The sequence below is a fragment of the Aedes aegypti genome, chromosome 3 (assembly GCF_002204515.2).
Source record: "Aedes aegypti strain LVP_AGWG chromosome 3, AaegL5.0 Primary Assembly, whole genome shotgun sequence".
Lineage (NCBI taxonomy): Eukaryota > Metazoa > Arthropoda > Insecta > Diptera > Culicidae > Aedes > Aedes aegypti.
Genome location: NC_035109.1, coordinates 169,129,813 through 169,153,013, shown reverse-complemented (window position 1 = coordinate 169,153,013; position 23,201 = coordinate 169,129,813). Strand labels below are relative to the sequence as shown.

The following is a 23,201-nucleotide window of genomic DNA, read 5'->3' as shown; positions in this document are numbered from 1 at the left end:
TACGGAACATGAGTCCGTTGCTCGATAAATACTTGTTTTAATTATGAATCGTGGTTTACGGCCAACCAGCCGAGTGGAAGTTTAACAACTACCGAAAAGCTAAACATTACATATAATTTGCAATTGGATTAGATGGACAAATTGATGTGAAGATTTGCGAAAAAGTTACACGTCTTCTCAGTGAGAATCGAACTCACGACTCCCCGATCTCTAGTTGGGGCGCGTTAACCACTACGCCATGAGAGGACTCATGAACGCAGAAGTTAACCTGAATTCGATTTCAGCTCAATAATCACGTGGTCCTCTTTCGCAAAGTGCAGTTTATTTTATTTTTTTACATGTTTTGTAATGAGATGTATTGTGAAATGATGTTTGACTGCGTTTTGTATTTAATTTTGTAAGTTAACTAGCTAAGCTTATGTGGACTTTAAGTCTAGTACCGTAAAACGGAGTAACTTTGAGAGTTTTTTCGAAGAAAACTTGAATATAGGGTTCCAATGCTAGTAATGGACCCCGTAGTAACTGAAATTCATTCTCGACGCCTTTCCGCAATTATATATCAGGCGGATATACGTTTTGTGGAGTCTAATAACAAGTTCAATGTCTTTACTTCACAGTACACCCATGCAACATACAAAATCATACGATTTTCCCAGAGAAATATACATTTGGAAAACTGTTGTCCGAATGCCTATTATGGACCGTCCCGGGGTCCAAAATAGGATTGTTTACAAATTTGACGTTGCGTATTATGGACCCTCCATTTGATTCCCATGTAATCCGAGTCGCTGCCGACGTGCCTATTATGGACCCACCTGGAAATGCGTATTATGGACCCTCTTGTGTGGTTTCATTTACAAAACTGTTCAAATATCTGTATTTATGCGTCTCAACCCAAACATTTTGCCTGAAACTGCTGACTAACAATGCAATTGAAGTTCCCCCGGTAGTTTTCCATAAGAATAAGGTTGCTTTGAGTGTTAATTTTATGTTTTTCTTTAGGGGGTCCATAATACGCACAGGGTCCATAACCGGCATCGACTCCCTATATGCATGCTGTTTCAAAGAATTATAATTTATATTTTTAAAACAAGTTCTGGCATCCTAGCTATCAATTGCAAGCGACAAATTGCCAAAAGATTTATTTTAAATGGAGATATAATTTTTCATATAATCGAAAGTAGGTTCTCTGGTTTGGGGTAACTTTGATAATGGAGTATGAATCGAACAAAGTTGAATGAATGACGAACATTTGTAGAGCATTGCATATCTCTAGGCGTTTTATCAAAGATACCCCGTTTTACGGTAATCCAAATAAATAAAACAGCGAACTATCAAAACTTTTTTAGCTCCGCCACACGAATGTAATTATAACAAGAACTGTGAAAGGGCTTTTAGAACACTAACTAAGAAAAAACAACCATTATATGCTGATAACAAATGAAAAATGTGATTTTTACGTCCGGTCTACTGTAGGAAACTTGCTGACGGATAAAACAATGGTGGCCACCAGGTGGAAAGAGTACTTCGAGTCATTGTTAAACGGAGATAATGGAAGTGGATCTGGTAGCAGAATTCAAATCGATGACGATGTACAGGTTGTGGAACCTCCAACGCTAGATGAGGTAAAAAAAGCTATCAATGGGCTGAAGAACAACAAGGCTGCTGGGAAGGACGAGCTGCCGGCCGAACTTCTCAAACACGGAAGTGAGCAGCTGCATGAACAAATGCCTACTAGTTGGTTGGAAGGTCTCATTTCCCCTCTGTACAAGAAAGGGCATCGACTGGAGTGCGCCAATTACCGAGGGATAACACTCCTTAATTCGGCGTACAAAATCATGTCTGGAATTCTGTTCAACAGATTGAGATCGTATGAGGAGTCCTTTGTCGGCGAATACCACGCTGGTTTTCGAGAGGGCCGATCAACGACGGATCAAATGTTTACCCTGCGTCAAATCCTAGATAAATTCCGGGAGTACAACTTGCAGACTCATCATCTGTTTGTAGATTTCAAAGCGGCGTACGATTCAGTGAAGAGAAACGAGTTGTGGCAAATTATGCCCGAACATGGCTTTCCGGCGAAGCTGATTAGACTGATTCGTGCAACGCTTGATGGATCGAAATCGAGTGTGCGGGTGGTGGACGAGATTTCGTCATCGTTCGTAACCTTAGATGGATTGAAACAGGGTGACGCTCTTTCTAACTTGCTGTTTAACATAGCGCTCGAAGGTGCTATCAGCCGGTGTGCAGAGAAGCGGTACCATTGTCACACGTTCTCATATGCTCCTTGGCTTTGCGGACGATATCGACATCATCGGGATTGACCGTCGGGCAGTGGAAGAGGCGTTCGTGCCTTTCAAGAGGGAGACAGCGAGGATTGGGCTCACGATCAACACCACAAAAACGAAGTACATAATAGCTGGTGGTCAACGTGGGTCCGGACGAGTTAGTGGTAGCGAAATGGTGCTAGGTGGTGAAAAGTTTGAAGTGGTGGAAGAATTTGTGTATCTTGGAACACTAGTGACATGCGATAATGATGTTACCCGCGAGGTGAAAAGACGTATTGCAGCTGCGAGTCGGGCTTTCTACGGGCTCCGTAACCAGCTGAAGTCCCGTAGCCTGCAAACGAAAACAAAACTCGCGTTATACAAGACACTGATCCTTCCGGTTGTCCTATATGGCCATGAATCATGGACATTGAAGGAAGTCGACCGGAGAGCTTTCGGGGTGTTTGAACGTAAAGTGCTGCGAACAATACTCGGCGGTAAACTAGAAAACGGCATCTGGCGGCGTCGCATGAATCACGAGTTGTACCAAGTGTATAAAGAGGTGGATATTGTCAAGCGCATAAAACACGGCAGGCTGCGTTGGGCTGGTCACGTTGCCCGTATGCTGGAAGAACGACAAGCAAAGATAATATTCAACAGAGAACCCGGACGAGGCCGCCGACTTCGTGGCAGGCCGCGCACACGATGGCTTTTTGCGGTTGAGGAGGACTTAAGGGCACTTAACGTCCAGGGCGACTGGAAGCGATTGGCCCAGGACCGAGCCCAGTGGAGAAGACTCATCCATTCGGCGCAGATTCATCTTAGCGAATTGTAGCCCATCAAGTATCAAGTATCTACTGTAGGGTAACGTCCTATTTCAGTGTCTAAAACCTGAATTTTGTTGTATTTCGCAATGTCATGCTTGAAGCTATTCTTCATTATTTTTATATATAATTTTTTAATTTAATTTAAACCTTTAAAAACATATGGGATCCTCCTCAGTTGACACTGATGCACCAACATAGATGCAAAGTAACAAAACTTTGGAGCAAAATAGTTGTTCTGAATAATTTTTAAATGATGAACTCTTCAAACAGTACTACAACTTCCACTATTTATTTATTTCCTCAATGAAAAGTAGTACATGTTAACACTTAAATCAATATAATACTATATCTTACAGAGTTACAGTATATTTTTAGGTTACTACGCAACGTTTTTTTTTTCATTTCTTTATTAGTATCATTCCAAACATTACCTTCATTTCTTATATCTAGATGTTCTGTGTTATTAGACAACTCTATCATCCTAATTTTGTAAAACACATTTAAGATTTCATTAACATTTTGTTAACAACATATACATTTCATTTACCGTAGCAGTTCAGATTTTTTACAGATGAGTTGATTTCACCGGCTTATAAGAGAAAAAAAAATAACGATTTCAATTGACTTAACCTAACTTAACCTAAACATATAACGCATTAATCGTGGCAATAGAAGATTGCAACGATTTTTGCCTGAAATTATTAATTATTTTATTTGGCATTTGTTCCAATGTTTCAACATTGGATATTCTATGTAACTCATTGGTACTATACCAGGGAGAAAGCCTCAGAATCATTTTCAAAATTTTATTTTGAATTCTCTGCAGAGATTATTTCCTGGTATGACAACAGCTAGTCCATATTGATACAGCATACAACTGCCTGGAAATTTTGTTTGAATATCAAAAGGTTGTTCTTAAGACAAAGTTTTGATTTTCTATTAATAAGGGGATAGATGCATTTTACATATTTGTTACATTTGGCTTGAATGCCCTCAATGTGATTTTTGAAAGTTAAATTCTTATCTAGCATGATCCCTAGATACGTAATTTCATCTGAGCAATTTATTGGAACCCCTCTCATCGTGACAGCATGTCTACTTGAAGGTTTTAAATAAAAAGCTTGGGGAACACCAGATTTTACAGGAAGTCTTTCAGATCTGGAGTTCTGATAATTAACCTGAAGTGTACGATTTGACAGATAACTTTGAATTATTCTCACAATGTATGTTGGAAAATTAAAGTTTTTTAATTTTACGATCAAACCTTCATGCCAAACACTGTCGAATGTTTTTTCTATGTCTAGAAGAGCAAGACCAGTAGAATAGCCTTCAGATTTGTTGGGACGGATTAAATTTGTTACACGTAAAAGTTGATGAATGGTCAAATTTCCATGGCAAAAATTGAATTTTCGTTGATGTGGACCATCATTCTGTTCAAAATGACCTTTTCAAAAAGTTTGGAGGAAAGCAAACTGATTGGACGATAGCTAGAAGCTTCTGCAGGATTTTTGTCTGGTTTTAAAATTGGAACAACCTTAGCATTTTTCCATTTGTCAGGAAAATATGCTAATTGATAACATTTGTTAAATATATCAACTAAAAATGATAAGCTACTTTCTGGAAGTTTCTTGATAAGGATGTGGAAAAATCCATCATCGCCAGGAGCTTTCATATTTTTGAATTTTTTAATTATAATTTTCACTTCTTCCAAATCAGTCTCCCAGGCATTTTCGGAAACGTTCTCTTGATTTAGAATATTTTCGAAGTTCTGAGTAACTTGATTTTCAATTGAACTAGTAAGTCCTAAATTAAAATTGTGCGCACTTTCAAACTGCATAGCAAGTTTTTGAGCTTTTTCGCAATTAGTTAGTAATGATTTGTTTTCCTCTTTCAATGTCGGTATTGGCTTCTAAGGTCTTTTTTTTTCAAAATTTTAGATAATTTCCATAAGGTCTTAGAGCCAGGGTCCAATTGAGAAATCTTATTTTCAAATTTTTTGTTTCTTAATTGTGCAAAACGTTTCTTGATTTCTTTCTGCAAATCCTGCCATATAATTTTCATTGCAGGATCGCGAGTGCATTGAAATTGCCTTCTCCTCACGTTTTTAAGACGGATCAATAGTTTAAGATCATCATGGATTTCACATTTTGGAATTGCAATGCTCCTGGCTTCAACAATGGAATTTGTTAAAGTTTCAAGAGCATTGTCAATATCAAGCTTAGTTTGTAATGAAATGTTAACATCAAGATTAGAGTCAATATACGTTTCATATATATTCCAGTCGGCTCGAAAATAATTGAAAGTGGAGCTGATAAGATTGAGAATCGCTTCATGGGATATTTTAAATGTAACAGGGACATGATTGAGAATCAAAATCAGCATGAGTAATCAGTTGGCTACAAAGATGACTAGAGTCGGTTAAGACTAAATCAATCGTAGATGGATTTCTAGAAGAGGAAAACAAGTAGGGCTATCAGAGTATTGAATTGAGAAATATCATGAAGAGCACTCATCAAATAAAATTCTGCCGTTGGAATTACTTTGAGAATTATTCCATGACCGATGTTTGGCATTAAAGTCACAGATGACAAAAATTTTTGACTTATTGCGAGTCAATTTTCGCAAGTCAGTTCGGAGCAAATTACCTTGCTGTCCAGAGCATTGAAAAGACACATAGGCAGCTATGAAAGTATATTTACTAAGCTATGTTTCAACAGAAATGCCTAAAGTTTCAAAAACTTTAGTTTCAAATGATGAAAACAGTTGATGTTTTATACGCCTATGAATGATGATTGCAACTCCCCCACATGCCCCATCAAGTCGATCATTACGATAAACAAAAAAGTTAGGATCTCTTTTAAGTTTAGATCCAGGTTTTAAATACGTTTCGGTAATAACTGCTATATGCACGTTATTAACCGTAAGAAAATTAAACAGCTCGCCTCTTTACCATTCAGAGAACGAGCATTCCAATTTAAAATATTTAAATTATTATTTGGATCCATTAGAAAAACGTAATCCAATAACAATTTGATTTGTAAATTTTACACCAACTTGGACTGCTTCAGTCATAGTGGTGGCTTTGAACATTGCATCAATCATTAGATTCAATTGTTCAGTTAGAAAATTAAAATCAGAGCCAGACATGTCACTTGAAGTGCGTATATTATCTAATGATTTCCCATTAGAATTTTCGGTAGACGAAGAAGCGGAGTAGGAGTTACATGTGGCGATAGGGTTTTTTTCCATTTGATTTGAAACAAGTAGAATAGTACGAATAGGGGAGGAGTTTAAATTACCTGCTACGATATCGGCAAAGAATTTTCCGTGGCTAGATCCATTCGAAATTAAAAGATTCGAACGGCTACCCGACGGATTGAAATTAGTTTGTGAATGAGAGACCTTTCAAGACGACTTTGAACAAACGTTCAGTTATGTCGTCATAAGTAAAAAAAATGTGCTTCTTCTCTTCAACATATTTCAGAAGAAGTTCGCGACCTTTAAGAGTTTCCTGCAAAATGCGACAGTCTCCTTTCTTTGCGATTTGGTAGGAAACCTTGATTCCCCTAATGGAGTTCAAGATCTCCTGCCTTCTTCTTCTTTCTGGCGTTACGTCCCAACTGGGACAGAGCCTGCTTCTCAGCTTAGTGTTCTTATGAGCACTTCCACAGTTATTAACTGAGAGCTTACTATGCCAATGAGCCAATGACTTGATGGCTGCTTGGTCGTTCATAGAAGTTAATATTCAATGTTATCTTCTTTTCCAAGCAGCCTAGATAGCCGTGTAGTGTCGGTAGTGGTTGTCTCAACTGGCTAAGAATAACACTACGGATTGCCTGATCCTGTAGTAAAAATCTACTAATCAGGTAACCCCAATCCCAAGGTGTGATGCGACCCGTGCTGATGGATGAATGGTTGAGGGGGTTTAAAATATGCTCAATCGCTAACGGAGCCTGGAGAGCACCAGGGCGAACTCTCCAGTATGTAGCTCTTACTGCATTAGGGCGGGGCAATGATGCAGCGGACCGTCTTTCCCCAGCGACTCGTGGGACCAAAAAATGAGTGCAAATAATCAAACCAAAATAAAAGGTGTCGACTGCCTCCCTCAGTTCGAAAAAGGTGACGACTGCCTCTCCCAGTCGGACGAAACGGAAACAGAGAATGCTTTTGGTAAGCTTGGACTGACCGAAGATGAGCTTCTCAGTAGTTCGCATGAAAACATGGAAACCGACCTCCCTCTGACACTCCCGAACGACCCAGGACTCCATCCTTCGGTTGAACCAATGGACGACGAAGAGGATGGAATTACAGTCACAATAAACTTGTCAGGATCGCAGCCATCAATCACAGGATCGAACGTCACCTCGGGTCCTATTGATGGGAAGACCGATCAACATCCAACAGATGACGCGAACAAACAAAAACCTACTGGCACCAAAAAGATCACTCGGAGCCAAAGGAAGCAGCTAAAAGCACTCCGACAAAGTGGCTTAAGCCGCCCTGAGGCCCTATCCAGAATCACGGGGGGTGAGACTATGGTGTCAACTCCTTCGAAACGCACTCGGCAGGACCTTGACAAGTCTACAAATGCTGAAGAAGAACATAAGCAGAAACGGATGAAACAACACCTGAATCCGAGAAAGCGCGTTGGGCAACAGGAAACCAACAGCTCAACAGCCTCGACGATCAACAAACCCCCACCAGAAGATAAAAAACAGACTAGTCTAAGCTACGGTGAAATTACCAGTCGCAGGAGAGTCGGAATAATCCCAAAAGACTTCCCCACGACCCAACTTTCAACGACTCAGCTGGACGTTCTCCAGGAGGCACTGCTGCTTCGGGTTGAACAACAACGGAACGCGACAATGAAGCCCAAGTTCTCTAACCTTATCTACAAGTCTGGCCATATGGTTCTTATTTGTAAGGATCAGGAGACTGCGGAATGGGTAAAGGAGATAACACCTGCATTAAATCCCCTGGAAGGCGTTGAGGTGGTTGCAATGGATGAGGATAAGATTCAACGTCCAGAACTGATTCGAGCCTTCTTCCCTCAAAGCGCACAATACACCGATGATCGTATCAAAGCTCTCATCGAGAGTCAGAACGATCTGATAACCAACAACTGGCGTGTCATGCAACGGCTCACTCCTAACAACAAGCATGTGGTGTGGGTCTTTAATGTAGATGGACCGTCCATGGAAAAACTCATTCAATCCAAGTTCATCCTCAACTTCCGCTTTGGAGAAATACAGTTGAGGAAAGTAAAGAGCACAACCCCAAACTCCAATGACAATCCAACTGGACAGCCGACCCAAGAGAAATCTGAGGAGGCCTCTAGAAGCATCCCACAACCAACTCCCACCATACAGGCTAGCTTGTCTTCCTCTGATGGAAAAGATGCATATTTGACCTCACTTCCTGGCCCAAGCGGTGTCACCTCAATGGCTCCCAATAAGGGCAGTGGAAATGTCAAAAGTGTAAAATTGACCACAGGGGATAAGCCAGCAGGCCTAGGTAAGGGAAAGGACAAAAACCAAAATCTAAGACATCCCCCAAAATCAAAAGTTGATGATCCGCAACATCCAAAGAAGGACGGCAAACGTCCGGAAAATGCGGAACGCCTCAGCAATGATTAAAATCCTCCAAGTGAATCTCCATCATGCTCAGTGCGCAACAGATGTGCTTTGCAGGAGATTCACAAAAGAACACCTTTCCGTGGCACTGATTCAAGAGCCATGGGTCAACAAAACTCGAATACAAGGTATTCAACTAAACTCGTGTAGGTTGGTATATGATGACAGCCAGCTCTCTCCCAGAGCAGCTATTCTAATACGCAATGATACTAAATGTTTTCCAATTACAGAATTCATCAAAAGGGACATCGTAGCGGTCAGGATGGAGGTTTCTACTGCTAGGGGCAGTACTGAGATCATTATGGTTTCGGCGTATTTCCCTGGCGACGCAGAAGACATTCCTCCTCCAGAGATGGCTGCTCTTGTCTCTTACAGTCAAAAACACAACATCCCCTTCGTCATCGGTTGTGACGCCAATGCTCATCACCTTGTATGGGGAAGCACAAACACAAATATCAGAGGTGAGCATCTTTTGCAGTTTCTTTCCTCCAAAAATATTGACATATGCAATGTCGGTGATAAGCCTACATTTGAAAACATCTTACGACAAGAAGTCCTTGATCTGACTTTATGCAGTCAATCCATCTCGGATAAAATAAAAAACTGGCATGTTTCTAATGAAATATCTATGTCAGACCATAAACATATAGTCTTCGAGTGGGAAGGGGGTCTAATGATTCAAAAGTCGTTTAAAGATCCCAAGAAAACTGATTGGGAAACCTACTCAGCTATTCTCCGTTCTGAAGACTATATAATAGAGCCGAATATTCAGACAATTATACAGTTAGAAGCAGCTTCGGATTCTATTAAAAACAAAATTCTAAATGCTTATCAAGAGAGCTGTCCGATCAAAACAGTTAGTTCGAACAGAGATGTTCCATGGTGGAACTTCAACCTTGATAAACTCAGGAAAACTGCTCGGAAGGAATTCAACCGAGCCAAACGCACTTCTGATTGGAGTCTATACCGAAAGGCTCTGACAGAGTATAACAAAGAAATGAGACGAGCAAAACGGAAATCATGGGTTCTCATGTGTGAAAGCATTGAGAAAACTCCCGTAGCTGCTCGACTTCATAAAACTCTTTCGAAGGATCACTCCAATGGTTTGGGAAGTCTTCAAAGGACTGACGGTTCACTCACTGTGGAACCTCGTGAAACACTGAGTGAAATGCTAAGAGTTCACTTTCCTGATTCAATCCCACAAACGAGTCTAAATGCTGAAGGTGCCAGACTTGACGTCTCAGTTCCACACGGGTTCCTATCAGGGGACTCAGGAGCAAAAAGGGACGCAATAAAGGTTGCCAAAGAAGCTTTTACTCGCGATAGGGTTGTTAGGGCAGTGAGATCTTTCGAGCCATTCAAATCTGCTGGCATGGATGGAATCTTCCCAGCGCTTATCCAAAAAGAGGAAGAGACACTGATTCCACACATGGTAGAGATTTTTAAGGCAAGTTTAGTTCTGGGACACATTCCAAATGATTGGCGTCAAGTTCGAGTTGTCTTTATTCCAAAAGCAGGAAAAAAGGACAAAACCAACCCTAAAGCATTCCGACCGATAAGCCTATCCTCGGTAATGCTTAAAATCATGGAGAAGGTATTATGCGAGTATATAGATTCTAAATTTATGAAAACTATGCCTCTTTCTAAATCCCAATTTGCTTATCAAAGCGGAAAATCAACGGTCTCAGCACTGCACACGCTAGTGAACAAGATCGAGAAAACCTTTAATGCAAAAGAAATCGCTCTTATAGCATTTCTTGATATTGAGGGCGCGTTCGATAACGCTTCTTATTCGTCTATAGGTTCGGCAATGTTGAGGAGAAACTTCGACCCATGCATTGCAACCTGGGTACATGCTATGCTAGCAAATCGACAGATCTCATCTGAGCTGAGTGATTCGCGCATTACTGTAATGGCTACAAGGGGATGCCCTCAAGGGGGAGTACTATCTCCCTTATTGTGGTCATTAGTGGTGGACGAACTGCTAGATTGCTTAGAAAGAAGGGGTTTTGAAGTTGTTGGATACGCAGATGACGTAGTCATTATTGTACGAGGCAAATTTGACAGCGTTATTTCATCAAGGATGCAAATTGCTCTCAATCACACACTCTCCTGGTGTCAAAAAGAGAAACTAGGAATAAACCCTTCAAAAACAACAATTGTACCGTTCACAAAAAGACGAAAGGTACAACTCCACCCTCTTTTCTTGAACCAAATACAATTAGTTTACTCAAATGAGGTCAAGTATCTTGGCATCACACTTGACGCAAAACTAAATTGGAACACCCATCTTCAAACAATCATAAATAAAGGTCTCAATTCACTCTGGGTTTGCTCAAAGACCTGTGGTAAAACATGGGGTCTAAAACCCAGTATGATCATGTGGATCTATAAAACAATCGTTCGGCCTAGAATAACCTATGCGTCCCTTGTTTGGTGGCCTAAGACAAAGGAAGCTACGGCTAGAGCTAAGCTGAACAAAATTCAACGTACTGCCTGTATTGCCATAACCGGTGCAGTTCGTAGTACCCCCTCGTTTGCCCTAGATGCTATACTCAATCTGCCCCGGCTGGATCAATTCATAAAGCTGGATGCTGAGAAAAGTGCTCTTCGGCTAAAACGATCAACAGTCCTACTGTCAGGGGACTTAACAGGTCACCTCAGTATATTAAACGAATTTTCGATAAATCCTATTGTTGAAAAATGTAGTGACTGGATGGAAAAAGTGGTAAACTATGACTCGCCATTCACGGTGGTCTTTCCTTCTCGTGAGGAATGGGAAGGAGGTGGACCCACCATTTCACCGGGATCTATTAAATTCTACACAGATGGTTCAAAAATGAATAATTTGACAGGGTCTGGAGTATACGGACCGAAAACCAAAATCTCTGTCTCTCTTGGACAGTGGCCTACAGTATTTCAAGCAGAAGTCTATGCAATCAAGGAATGTGCGCAGCTGTGTCTGAAAAGAAATTACAGATTGTAAAAAAAAAATTACAAATTGTATTTTCTCTGATAGTCAAGCAGCGCTTCAATCTTTGAAGGCTTTCACTTGCAACTCAAAACTTGTGTGGGAATGCATTCTTGCACTGAAATCCCTAGCTGAACGCAATCGAGTTAAACTATATTGGATCCCAGGACATACGGGTCTAGAGGGTAACGAAATTGCCGATCAGCTAGCAAGGAATGGATCAACCAATATGTTCATTGGTCCAGAGCCATTCCTTGGCATTTCAAACTCTGCACTAAACACGGAATTGAACAACTGGTTGTTCGATCAAATTCAATCAAATTGGAATACAGTTTCCAATGCGAATCAGTCCAAAAGGTTCGTAACAATAAACACGACACAAACACAAAAACTTATAGGTCTCAACAAAAGGGATCTCAGAACATACATCGGTCTAATAACTGGTCACTGCCCAAGCAGATACCACTTATACAAGATCGGTGTCGTCCAAAACACAAATTGCCGTTTCTGTGACGAGACGGACGAAACCTCACAACACCTTCTCTGCTCTTGCAGTGCACACATCCATCGTAGGTTCAAAATATTTGGCAAGCACTACTTACAGCCAGCTGATATTTGGAACGCATCCCCCAGGGAGGTGGTTAGCTTTATTAGGCTGATCACGCCAGATTGGGGGAACTACAACACTGCAACCTAGGACTTCTGCCCATCAATGGCAGATGGTTCAAAGTTCAGTCAAATGCGCAAAGTATTCCGGAGGCACATTTGCTACTGGAAAACATTGTGTACATAGAGTAATAGGGTATATCACAATAGTCCTAAAAAATGGACGCAGTGATCCCACACCCGACAGAAGAAGATGCCAATGACCATTTTTACATGCGTATTTCGTGTGGCAGGTATCTCCTGCCTAAATCCCGCAAATTCGGAACAACTGACCACGGTAGGCGGCACTCTTTGCTTATTCACTTGAATCAAAGAGCCTGGGCTAGAGGCTGCATCGATTTGGTGTTCGGAAAATTTATCTAAAGCATCGAACTGATTGCTCATTTCGATACCCTTGGAAGAAAGTTCGCATTCCGGAGAAACATCCTTTCTTCCATTCTTGCCACGTTTAGTGACAGTTTTAAATCCCACTTTTTTGGAAGGAAGTTGTGAATTCAGAGATAAATGTTTTGAGTCAAAATTACACCTTAATCTCTGACTCTAGCGTATTTTTTAACGATATGATTTCCTAATATGACAATTGTTTTTTTGTGGGTTTCGCTTTGTGATGAAAGTAATTAAATTACATTTTTTAACATTTAACTGAAGTAGGCTTTTATTACACCATTCACCGAAAATAGTTATTTCACTCAGAGAGATGTCAATGTCGTTGGAATACTTGATTTCCATAAATAACTTCATATCGTCTATGCCGACGAAGATAAGAATATTTATATGCTCTGTAGGAAATATTGTTTACATATAACATGAAAAGCAGAGGTCCCAGATGTGAGCCTCGAGAAACTTCTGATGTAACATGGATAAGATTAGATTTTTTACCATTATATTTCACTATTTGTTGTCGATTTGTTAAATATCCTTTAACTTTAACTTTATCCAGTAAAGATGATTCATCAAATCCAATATACAGAGCCTTTACATAGTTACCATTGTCCATTACATTCAATGTATAATTGGTGAATTGTAGTAAATTTGTAGAAGTGGAACGGCCTTCAAAAAATCCATGATGTGCATGTAATTCTGTTCTTTAATTGCCCAAAAAATTTTCTATTAATAATGGATTCAAAGAGCTTTGGTATACATGAGATTATAGCAACTGCACGATAGTTACGAATATCAGCTTTCTTCCCAGATTTGTAAATAGGTACTAAGAATGATTTTTCCTTCTTTCAGGAAATTCACCTGATTAAAATGACATATTGAACAGCCAAACCAAAGCAGATGTTAATTCAACAGCAAGCTTCTTCATAAACACTGGAGGGATTTCATCAGGTCCTTCGCTTTTCGTGACATACAATCCTTCCAAGCCTGATAAGGTGTCTTATCTGGGAGCAGGGAAGAATGAAAAATAATTTAGGTCCCGGATCTTCTCCTGAAAATGTCGTATAGATTTCTTGGGAAAAGGTTGAAAAAAGGTGGCAAATTTCTTCCGGGTTGTTAGCGTCTTTATCGTCATGAATAATTTCCATTAGTATACTATAAAAGATATCAACAACTTTTTCCACATTATTTTCTTCTCTGTTCAGTGATTGCTAGTCAATTAAATTTATTCTATTTTTTATGTTTTCATAATTTGCATTATCGTATCCATAGAATTCCTCATATTCGCAAACTGTGGGTCTGCAGTTTGTAGGGTTAGTGAAAGGCAAGGAATAGGATATAATTCAAATTTAATAATGATACTGATTCAGATCGTAGTAGGCAGTCGTTTCCTTGCCTTTCCCTATCCTTACACAGTTATTGTGAATATAAATAATGAGTATTCTAGTGCCGTATAAAATGTTTCATTTTTCCACAAGAGTGTAATACTTTTATTTACGTAGAAATCTTCTTGGATGTTTGTCAATAGAAAGTCAAGGTAACCTTTTTTTGTCGATTTTTTACATGATTAATTTGGTTCAAGCCCAAGATTGCAATTTTGTCGAAAATAATTGTAACGTTTCATTTTCCCCGACCACTGAAAGCATAATGCCCTCATTTTCAAAGTCAGGGATGAAGTCAGCATTGCGTTTGTTGCAGTCACGATATATGTGTACTTAAACCTCAGGGAAAAGGCCAGATATGATATCTTCAGCATTTTTGAAGAAGGAGTCATAAACATGTTTGTTGGCATGATCAGGTGGTTAGTACACTGATGCAAATACATGTTTTTCATTTTCTATATTACGGTTATTAAGAAATTTTTCCGGTTTGCGGTAGCCGCCGAGTTCTACCGCAGCTGTCAAAGTTCTACCGCAGGCTTCGAAATCATTCTATCATTGAAGCAAATAATTCAATCATAGTATGCTTGAAAGAGAAAACGGTGTGGAAAATAGCAACAAACAACAATCATCAAGACGGTATCCAAGGTATCATTGAAGCCTACTGATGATTTACCAGTACAAATCAGTGATGTGACAGCTGCGGTAGCTTTTCGTGGGACCGCAAAACGGAAAGTTTTCTCTGAAATTGCAATATCTACCTTTACCCAAACATATTCAAACTCTTTAAATTTTTGGTGGAGCTACCTGCATTAAAGGAACATTTTCCCGATGGGCGTCAATTGTAGAAGATTGCAAATAAAATCAACATTATTGCTAGTCAACTTCCACAACTTATTTACTTGCACCAGTGCACGTATTTATCGTTTTAGGTGTGTGCAATTTTCCGCTTTTTTGAGAGAGCTTTTGTGCAGCTTAACGCCAAGAACATGAGTTTCCTACTGCATCAGGTAGAATATGCAATAATGGTGTTGGGAAATTTCTCTTATTAAATAATCAACCCAGCTGTGTATTTTACTGCACCTAATGACGAAGTCAAAAGTTCAACTTCCAGCTGATGGGATTGAGTGCTGTGGGCCTGGCATCCATTTTAAAGCTTCTACATGTTCATGCATAAAAACGGAACAGGTTCCAGGCTTGACACAAGCAACGCTAGTGGCACTAAGGGCAAATTAGAGCACAACGTGTACACAGTGCAACTTCCGTTCTCTGGCACGAGGCTGGAAGGTAATTTGATTTCCATTTATAAAATCAACAAGCAGGTAATGAAATTATATTTTGAGCAAGTCTTCCTCCACGAGCTGCTGTTGTTCCATTCTTTGGTTGCTCAACCTGTTCTGTGACGCTCTGTAATGCCTCGTCAAGCTCAGAACGGATCATTCATAACCTGAATGACATACATTCGCGTTCAAAAGATGATTGTTCATACTACCAAACGCGAAGAAAGCAAAAATGAAAATCTGTACTATTCACATTCACTTCAAGTACCTGTTGAAAGGTAAAATTGCTCGTTCAACTCAATTATGTTTGAATAAATTTCCAAATAGCTCCGTCAGATAGACGATTCGCATAGTTGCATTTCAAAGCTCAATATTCCATTCCGACGGAAGTTGTCGGGGCGGTGTGACCGCAAAGTGCGGAACTTCCTGTCGGCGCTTCAGCCTAGCAGACGACTGGTCGCCACCGAGAGCGAGAGTGGCTTAAAATGTATCTAGTGAAAATAACACATTTCGTTGGCAACAGCCCAACACATAGCCAGCGGCTGAACACATAGGGATTTGTATTCGAAACGGATCCCGAATGCATAAAAGAAGGATGATGACGTGAGTTTTCCGCTCAACAGATGTCATTTTGGTCGGTTATTCAGCAAACTGATTGGATTTCGGTTATGTACTTTGAAATAATTTGTAAAGTAAAGAAATTGAAATTATCGTCAGCACAAATTAACACTCATAATTATTGAGATCAACAATTTCAAATGCTCCTAATTGATTAATTACTGGGCATTTTGTTCACTTCAAACAATGAAATCTTAACCAATTTAATCTCAACAGCCTCCTTTCGAAAACATCGGTTTGATTTTTAAATTTTATTATAGCCAATTGATTATAACAAAAATGTAGTGGTAGATCACGCAGCATCGGACACTTAAGCTGCTAAAATCCCAGCTCAAAATATATTGGTCTTATATGATCTTGTTACCCATTTATGATAAATATCATCAGTTTTTTTAGCTTACAAAAATATTATTATTACCATTATAATCTTTATTATCGAGACTTTCAGCCTGTGGCTGGTTCGTCTCCAGCAGCGTACAAAAATAAATTTGATTTTGAAACTATGAATTTTGACATTACATTTTGTTGATGTATTCTAGTACCAAATTGGCCGATCATAAAAGGGGTGTTCCTAATACCAGACACAAGCATGGCAGAATTTGTGCTCATTTGATTTCGAAGCACGATCAAAGCAAACGAAGAAATATATCATATCTCGCGTAACTTTTCAAAACGGCCTATCTAACAATTCACACATTTCGAGTAAATCGAGCTTGAAGGTTGTGAAAATATATTTTGAAACTGTATCAAAATGAAACAATTTTTCCCCACTGTGTTGCTTGTAGAGGGAAGCAGTGTAATAGAGTTCAACGTAAGAAATGAAATTTTGTCAATTTATTTGGAAATTACACTGATATCTATAAAAACATCAGATAGGACGTTTTGACCAAAAATATGTACATAGGATAAATCACATAGGTCGTTCTGTTTCAACAATTGTTACATTGGACATTCACTTCGGTCATTTTGTTTCAGTTATAGTAACATCGGACATTTTGATTTGGGCACACAGCAAGCATGTTTTATTTCATTTTGTATTCACGTGCGTTGAACTGCTTCAACATTCAAGTTGAACTGCACATTTTGTTGCGGTGTGATAATCGCAGGCACCAGCTGTGCTTTGTTTTGATTCATTCAATGCCACGACGTCACTTTTTCCCCTCCGTCTGTGTGTCCTACGTAACAACAGAAGGAGGGAAAACGTTGGGCTGTACATGGGACTTTTTGCTTTCTCGCTGTTTCTCTCTCAATTTTCTCCCCGTTTCAATGCTGGTTTTGCCCACACTTGTTCGTGTGTGAGTTACCCACTGCACGATGGGTGGTGACGACTGTGTTGCATTCGGCACCAGCCGTCGGCGCAAACAAGAAATAGCGGTGGGAAATGATGACGATGACGGCGCCGTCGATTGTGTTGTAGGAAACCAATGCCAAACAAATACATACACCTTCTCCGCTCTTCGGTGAATGATTGCTCTGCAAATACCTATATGTGCGCAAGTCGCGCATGCACGTTGCTCGTGTTGCTGCCGTGCCAAAATACAGTTTTGTGTACCTCGTTCTCTTTTTGTTATTAATATTAATATTATTATTAATATTTGAGCGTATTCAATATTGCGAGGCAGAGCGACTCTGAAAATATCGACATTTTGTTGCGGTGTGCTAATTGGAGACACCAGCTATGCTTTGTTTTGATTCATTCAATCCCACGACGTCATGTCTTCCCCTCCGTCTATGTGTCCTATGTAACAACAGAAGGAAGGGAAACGTTGAGCTGTATGTAGGACATTTTGCTCTCTCACTGATTCTCCCTCAATTTTTCCCCCGTTTTTATGACGGTTTCGCCCACATGATCATGTGTGAGTTTCCCACTGCATGACGTGGTGGTGGTGACGGCTGTGTTGCAATCAGCACCAGCCGTCGGTTGAAACCAACGTATTTTGACAGCTACTAAAGGTACGCTGCATTTTTGTCTATCTTACACGAAAATACTCACACAGGTAAAATAGTTATGAAAATCCGTCAGATTTGTACTGAAATCGGAATATAAATTCAATTTTTTCAATTGGCTTGTTTAGGGGTATCCAGTTTTTTTACATATCATGATTCTACGTCAAAAATGGAGCCAGAATCCAAAATTTCATGATTATCCGTGCCCTGGAACTATTTTTAAAATACATTTAAAGTTAGTATGGAAATCGCTTTTGAATCATTGCTCGGCAAATGTTACTACGGGACGAGCTGTTATTATGTAAATTGAAATGTCATTGAGTCTACAGATTTATATCTTCATTAATCATTTTTAACGTCAAAATTATGATATTGAAGCGCTATCAAATTGTATTATACTTAGACAAATGTACTCACAAATGGTCATGTTCCGACATGCAGGAGCAAATTATATTCGAAGAAACCCTAAAACAGAACTATGTGAACCGGTTACTTTCCATAGAGTTCCAACGCGCAACGTGCAGAGAAACCGATGGCTAACATTTTTGGGCTAAAACGTGAAAACAAATACCACGAATCTTTTTGTCTGTTCCAAGCACTTCCGAGAATCAGATAGCAGACCATAGCGAAGAAAATAAAGAAAATCCCGATGTAAGTTTTGAACAACTATCGAAAGTTAAATTATACTGAACAATAATAAACAACAAGAAAATGCACTTTGTATTATTTATTTTATTATACCTATCTATAATATCGGAAGGGTCGATCGAAATCGAATTTCCAAAAACACTGTTGTAATACTTGAAACTTTTCAGTATACTTAGCTCAAAACCGACCTAAATGCCACTCTCACCCCTTTGTATTTGGGCCCCTCATATGACCAAGACTTTCGGTCAAATCACCCAAATTATATCAGATTCAATTCCTGCATTCAGTACAATAAGGCCTTTCTATGTACATATAGCAAATATATACTTGTATATAAAATATAGAAAAAAAAACAACTTGCACGGCTAGTTATTTCTGAGGGAGGTAATGGGTTGTGATGAGAAACATGAAAAATACTCCTTATATATAGAACAAATGCATCAAATGACCTCCTAATGGGATACGTAACAAATTATTCTGCTAAGCTATCGATATTTTGTTATCCTAAATAGCTTAATTTACTTAAATTGCATTAAAATATAACAAATTCCATACAAATCCGGTAAAAGTTCATAACTATCTACTAATACTAATGCACAGTCGTGAATAGCATACCTTCTATAGCTGTCAATATACTTAGGGTTGAAACAAGAAATTGCGGTGGGGAATGATGACGATGACGACGCCGTCCATCTTGTTGTAGGAACTTGAGAAAGGAGCCCACGCCTAACAACATACAGCTTTTCCTCTCTTCGGTGATTGATCGCTCTGAAAATATGTGTGAGCAAGTCGCGCATGTACGTTGCTCGTGTTGCTGCCGGGAAGCATATTTATACGCTTGATCGATCATGCATCTGAATCAGATTGATACAATGACATCATGATGCTCAATCTTGTGCTCAATATCATTCCCCTATATGCATGCAATGTGCTAATAATATGAAAAGAGAAGTTGCAGCTGATCCAATCCATCGAAACGGTAAATCATGGTTTGGCAAAAAGACCAAAATACCGTTTTGTGTAACTCATTCTCTTTTTGTCACTTGAGCGTTTTCAATTTTGCGAGGCAGTGCGACTCTGAAAATATCGACTGAAATGATTGAGAAGCAGTTATTATGGCATTCTATACATCTAAGTAGTGTCTCAGACACGCTTCTACAAATCATTCTACCATTTAAACTCTATTTCAAAGCTTTATTCAGGAATGTCCAATGTAACATTAGAATCGTGTTTATTCATAAATGTTACATAGGACATGTGGTTGGTTATCTGATCAAAGGTCCAATGTAACAATTGATTAAAAGCGATGCAGTTTTGAACATTGGTCATTTTGTTAAGCTTTTAATAGATTAATTTATTGTTAATATATCAGAACGAGTGTTCTAGTGTGCTGCTAAGTGGTGCAACGCAAATGATTTGCAATGATAATCTCGATTTGTTTACATTTGTTACTTAGGACGTTTTGAAAAGTTACGCGAGATATCTGTATCGGTCTGTAATCGACAATGTGTCGCAAGTTCCAAAAAGTTTGATTCAAACAAGTTTGACTTCGAATGTTGTTACTCCATATAGTATTTCAGAGCCATTTTAATGTATTTTCAATACATACAAGAACGATATGAGTTAAAATTAGTTCACAAGATGCTCACCAAAAATCTCTTTCATATATGATGATGAATAACACATTTTACGATGTTGTTCTGGATGATCATTTTTCTTATTTTTATTGAATGTTTGATACCATGATCGACGGAATCCATGAAAAATGAATGAGTTTTGATACACTGGTGCTAAAAATAAACAATGAACTATATTACAAAACAAGCCGTCCGACACTGGGTGGCAAGAGATGCTTGATAAAAAATGTAATGTGCCCACTTTCAGCTTAACTCTCCAAACCCCAACGTCTGATAATAAATCTTCGAGCTGTTTAGTAGAATACCTATAAATAGATGAAAAAAAAAAACGAATTTAGTACTATACCATTTGATTCCACTACAGTTTGTATCCTTTGACAGATACGCGTATTTCGACCTCAACTGTAAGGCCGTCTTCAGTGTCGTGTATGTCGAGTCTAGTACACAACACTGAAGACGGCCTTACAGTTGAGGTCGAAATACGCGCATCTGTCAAAGGATACAAACTCTAGTGGAATTAAATGGTATACTACTAAATTCGGGTTTTCATTAAAAATGAACTTTAAAAAATCATAACTTGGCCTATTATAGAACGATTTTTGATCTTTTGGTCGCAAACAAACCGCATACTCTTCAAGATTTATTGTGTTCCAGAAAAATGGGATTGGCCACTGGGTTCCGGATATGAGGTATATTCGTTCCGGAAGTGATGGTTCACGTAGATTTTTCAAAATTAGCGGTAAGAAAATAAATCATTGTGTACTTCTTATAAGTGAAAAGCTGCCAGAAATTTTCAGTTACCAAAAACGGAACCGTGCCAAAATCGGAACCCATATTTTAAATTTTATTTTTCAACTACACAACAGCTAGATCACATTTCATTGAACAAATTAATAATATTAATTAATTTGCTGGTAAACATGTACACAAATTACAGTTTTTTGGAGTTTAATTATAACAAAAACAAGGATAGTTAAGAACGATTCAATTTGTAGGTTTCCACGTATTACTCCTTCGAATGAATTCTCTAAACCGCACATTTCTAGGCCAAGTCGAAGGGTTTAAAGCGCAAGATTTATAGTTCAACGGTAAAACTACTTTAAATGAAACAAAATCTAAGTTCGAATGTGTTTTCCATTTTGACACTAGTTTCGTTACATCGATGCATTCGGGATCGGGTAGACCAATTGCACGAGAAACCATCCATTGTATATCGCTCTCCGTGGCACTGCTATCGATATTCGTCAACAGGAGAGAGAAATTGATCCCGTCCTTTGTGTGACAACTTTCATCGCTATTTGCAGTATCCCGGGGTTCGTATGCCGTTCCATCAAGTAGCGTCGAATGTTGCTTGGGCGAGTATATCGACTCACAGTTGATCGGTGCTCTTACTGGTACATTTTTGATCGAAGCAATAGAGTCCATGATGCTGGCTACTGCGATCTTTAGCTCATTGAATTGAATGTTATTTGTTTGTTACTATATTAAGATATTCAATAAGACTTATATATAGTCAGTTGAATTAAACAAAATAAATGAATAAATGAATAAATGAACTATTAGTTTTGAAAACATCATTACAATGTTAATACGTCATTTTTATGGAATCATAAGGCGTTGAGACTTCGAAAAGGTTCACTTCGAAGCATTTTCCCGAAGGGTTATACTATACTATGAAACTATAGCCCCGTAATGTTAAATCTGGCAAACATTTTTCTGGTGGCATTTTTACGCCTCAACCTTCAATTATTTTTCAGAAGCTTTATGTATAATTTTTGTATAAGAGGGCCTTGTAGAACCAATAATCGCATAAGTGACTTTTATTGAAGAACTGGACATTTTCTTAAAACTATGAAAGAAAAAAAAAATGTTTTCTTTAAAAGACGTATTTGCGAATCAAAAGCGCTGGGAATTCTAATACTCAATCTGTTGGGTCATATGGCTGGAAGGAGATTCTCTATTTCCGCCACCCCCCTTTTGGCCCTTTCTACAGTGGTATGTTGAATGCAGATTGGTAATAAAATTTGACATTACTGTTGAGTGGAGCCGCATGCAGAGCAAGACTCAAGCAAGGATTGGTAGCACCTACATACATAGATACATACATTTACGAATCAAAAGCGCTGGGTGTTGCAAAACGGCATGAAATTACCATTTAAAATCAGTTTAATTTTGGAGCGTAAAATTTGAAAAATTCGGTAAGTTTAGAATTACTTCTTCAATTTATGTTTCTGATAAAGTAAAGCATTTTATAATGAATGGTTAACTGCATCAAAAGGACAAACATAAACATGAGATGATGCATAAATGTGACTTGTAATTTTGTAGAATTTATTTTTACTTAAAATAATTTTTAATTGAGCTTGGTATATGTGTTACACCTACCTTATGAAATCAACTGAAATTTACAGAATCCTGTTAAGAAACCTCAAGAATCTTATAGGAATCTTCAGGTTCTCAAGAAAAATCTACAGAAAAAACGCTTGAGCTCTGATGCATCTTGCCAAGCATTCGTAGGATCTCGCATAGAGTTCTCAGGATCTTGCTAACGAATTTGATAGGAGTTAACATCTTGGAATTCCGCTGCGATGTTGCTGAATATTCTCAAGTCTCCGATTAAAAATTTAAAAGTTTATTATTGTTAGGCTACCACTAGCACACCTTAAATTCCTCTAGGAACCTTTTCAAACCCCCAAGCTTTCGCCGGAAATATTAAAAATACTACTAGAAATTCATATTATGCCGCTTAAAATTTACAGGACGCTCTAGAGTTTATTAGAAATCACCTGATTTTGGACATAATCGTCCATAACCAACTGTACACTCTAAAGATCCCTCTACAAGCCCTCAGTGTCCACTTGAAATCTGCAGATATCCTCATGAATTCGTTAAAATTTCTGAAAAGTCCCACAAGAACCAAGAATCCCTTAAGAATTCTCCAGGGTAC

General features: G+C 38.8%; 1 protein-coding gene across 12 annotated transcripts in view; it reads right to left on the bottom strand.

Moving 5' to 3' along the window:
• The window catches only part of LOC5579950 (TBC1 domain family member 4), a 119,600-nt gene that overhangs the window by 47,107 nt on the left and 49,292 nt on the right, over window positions 1-23,201 (bottom strand). The window lies entirely within an intron of this gene.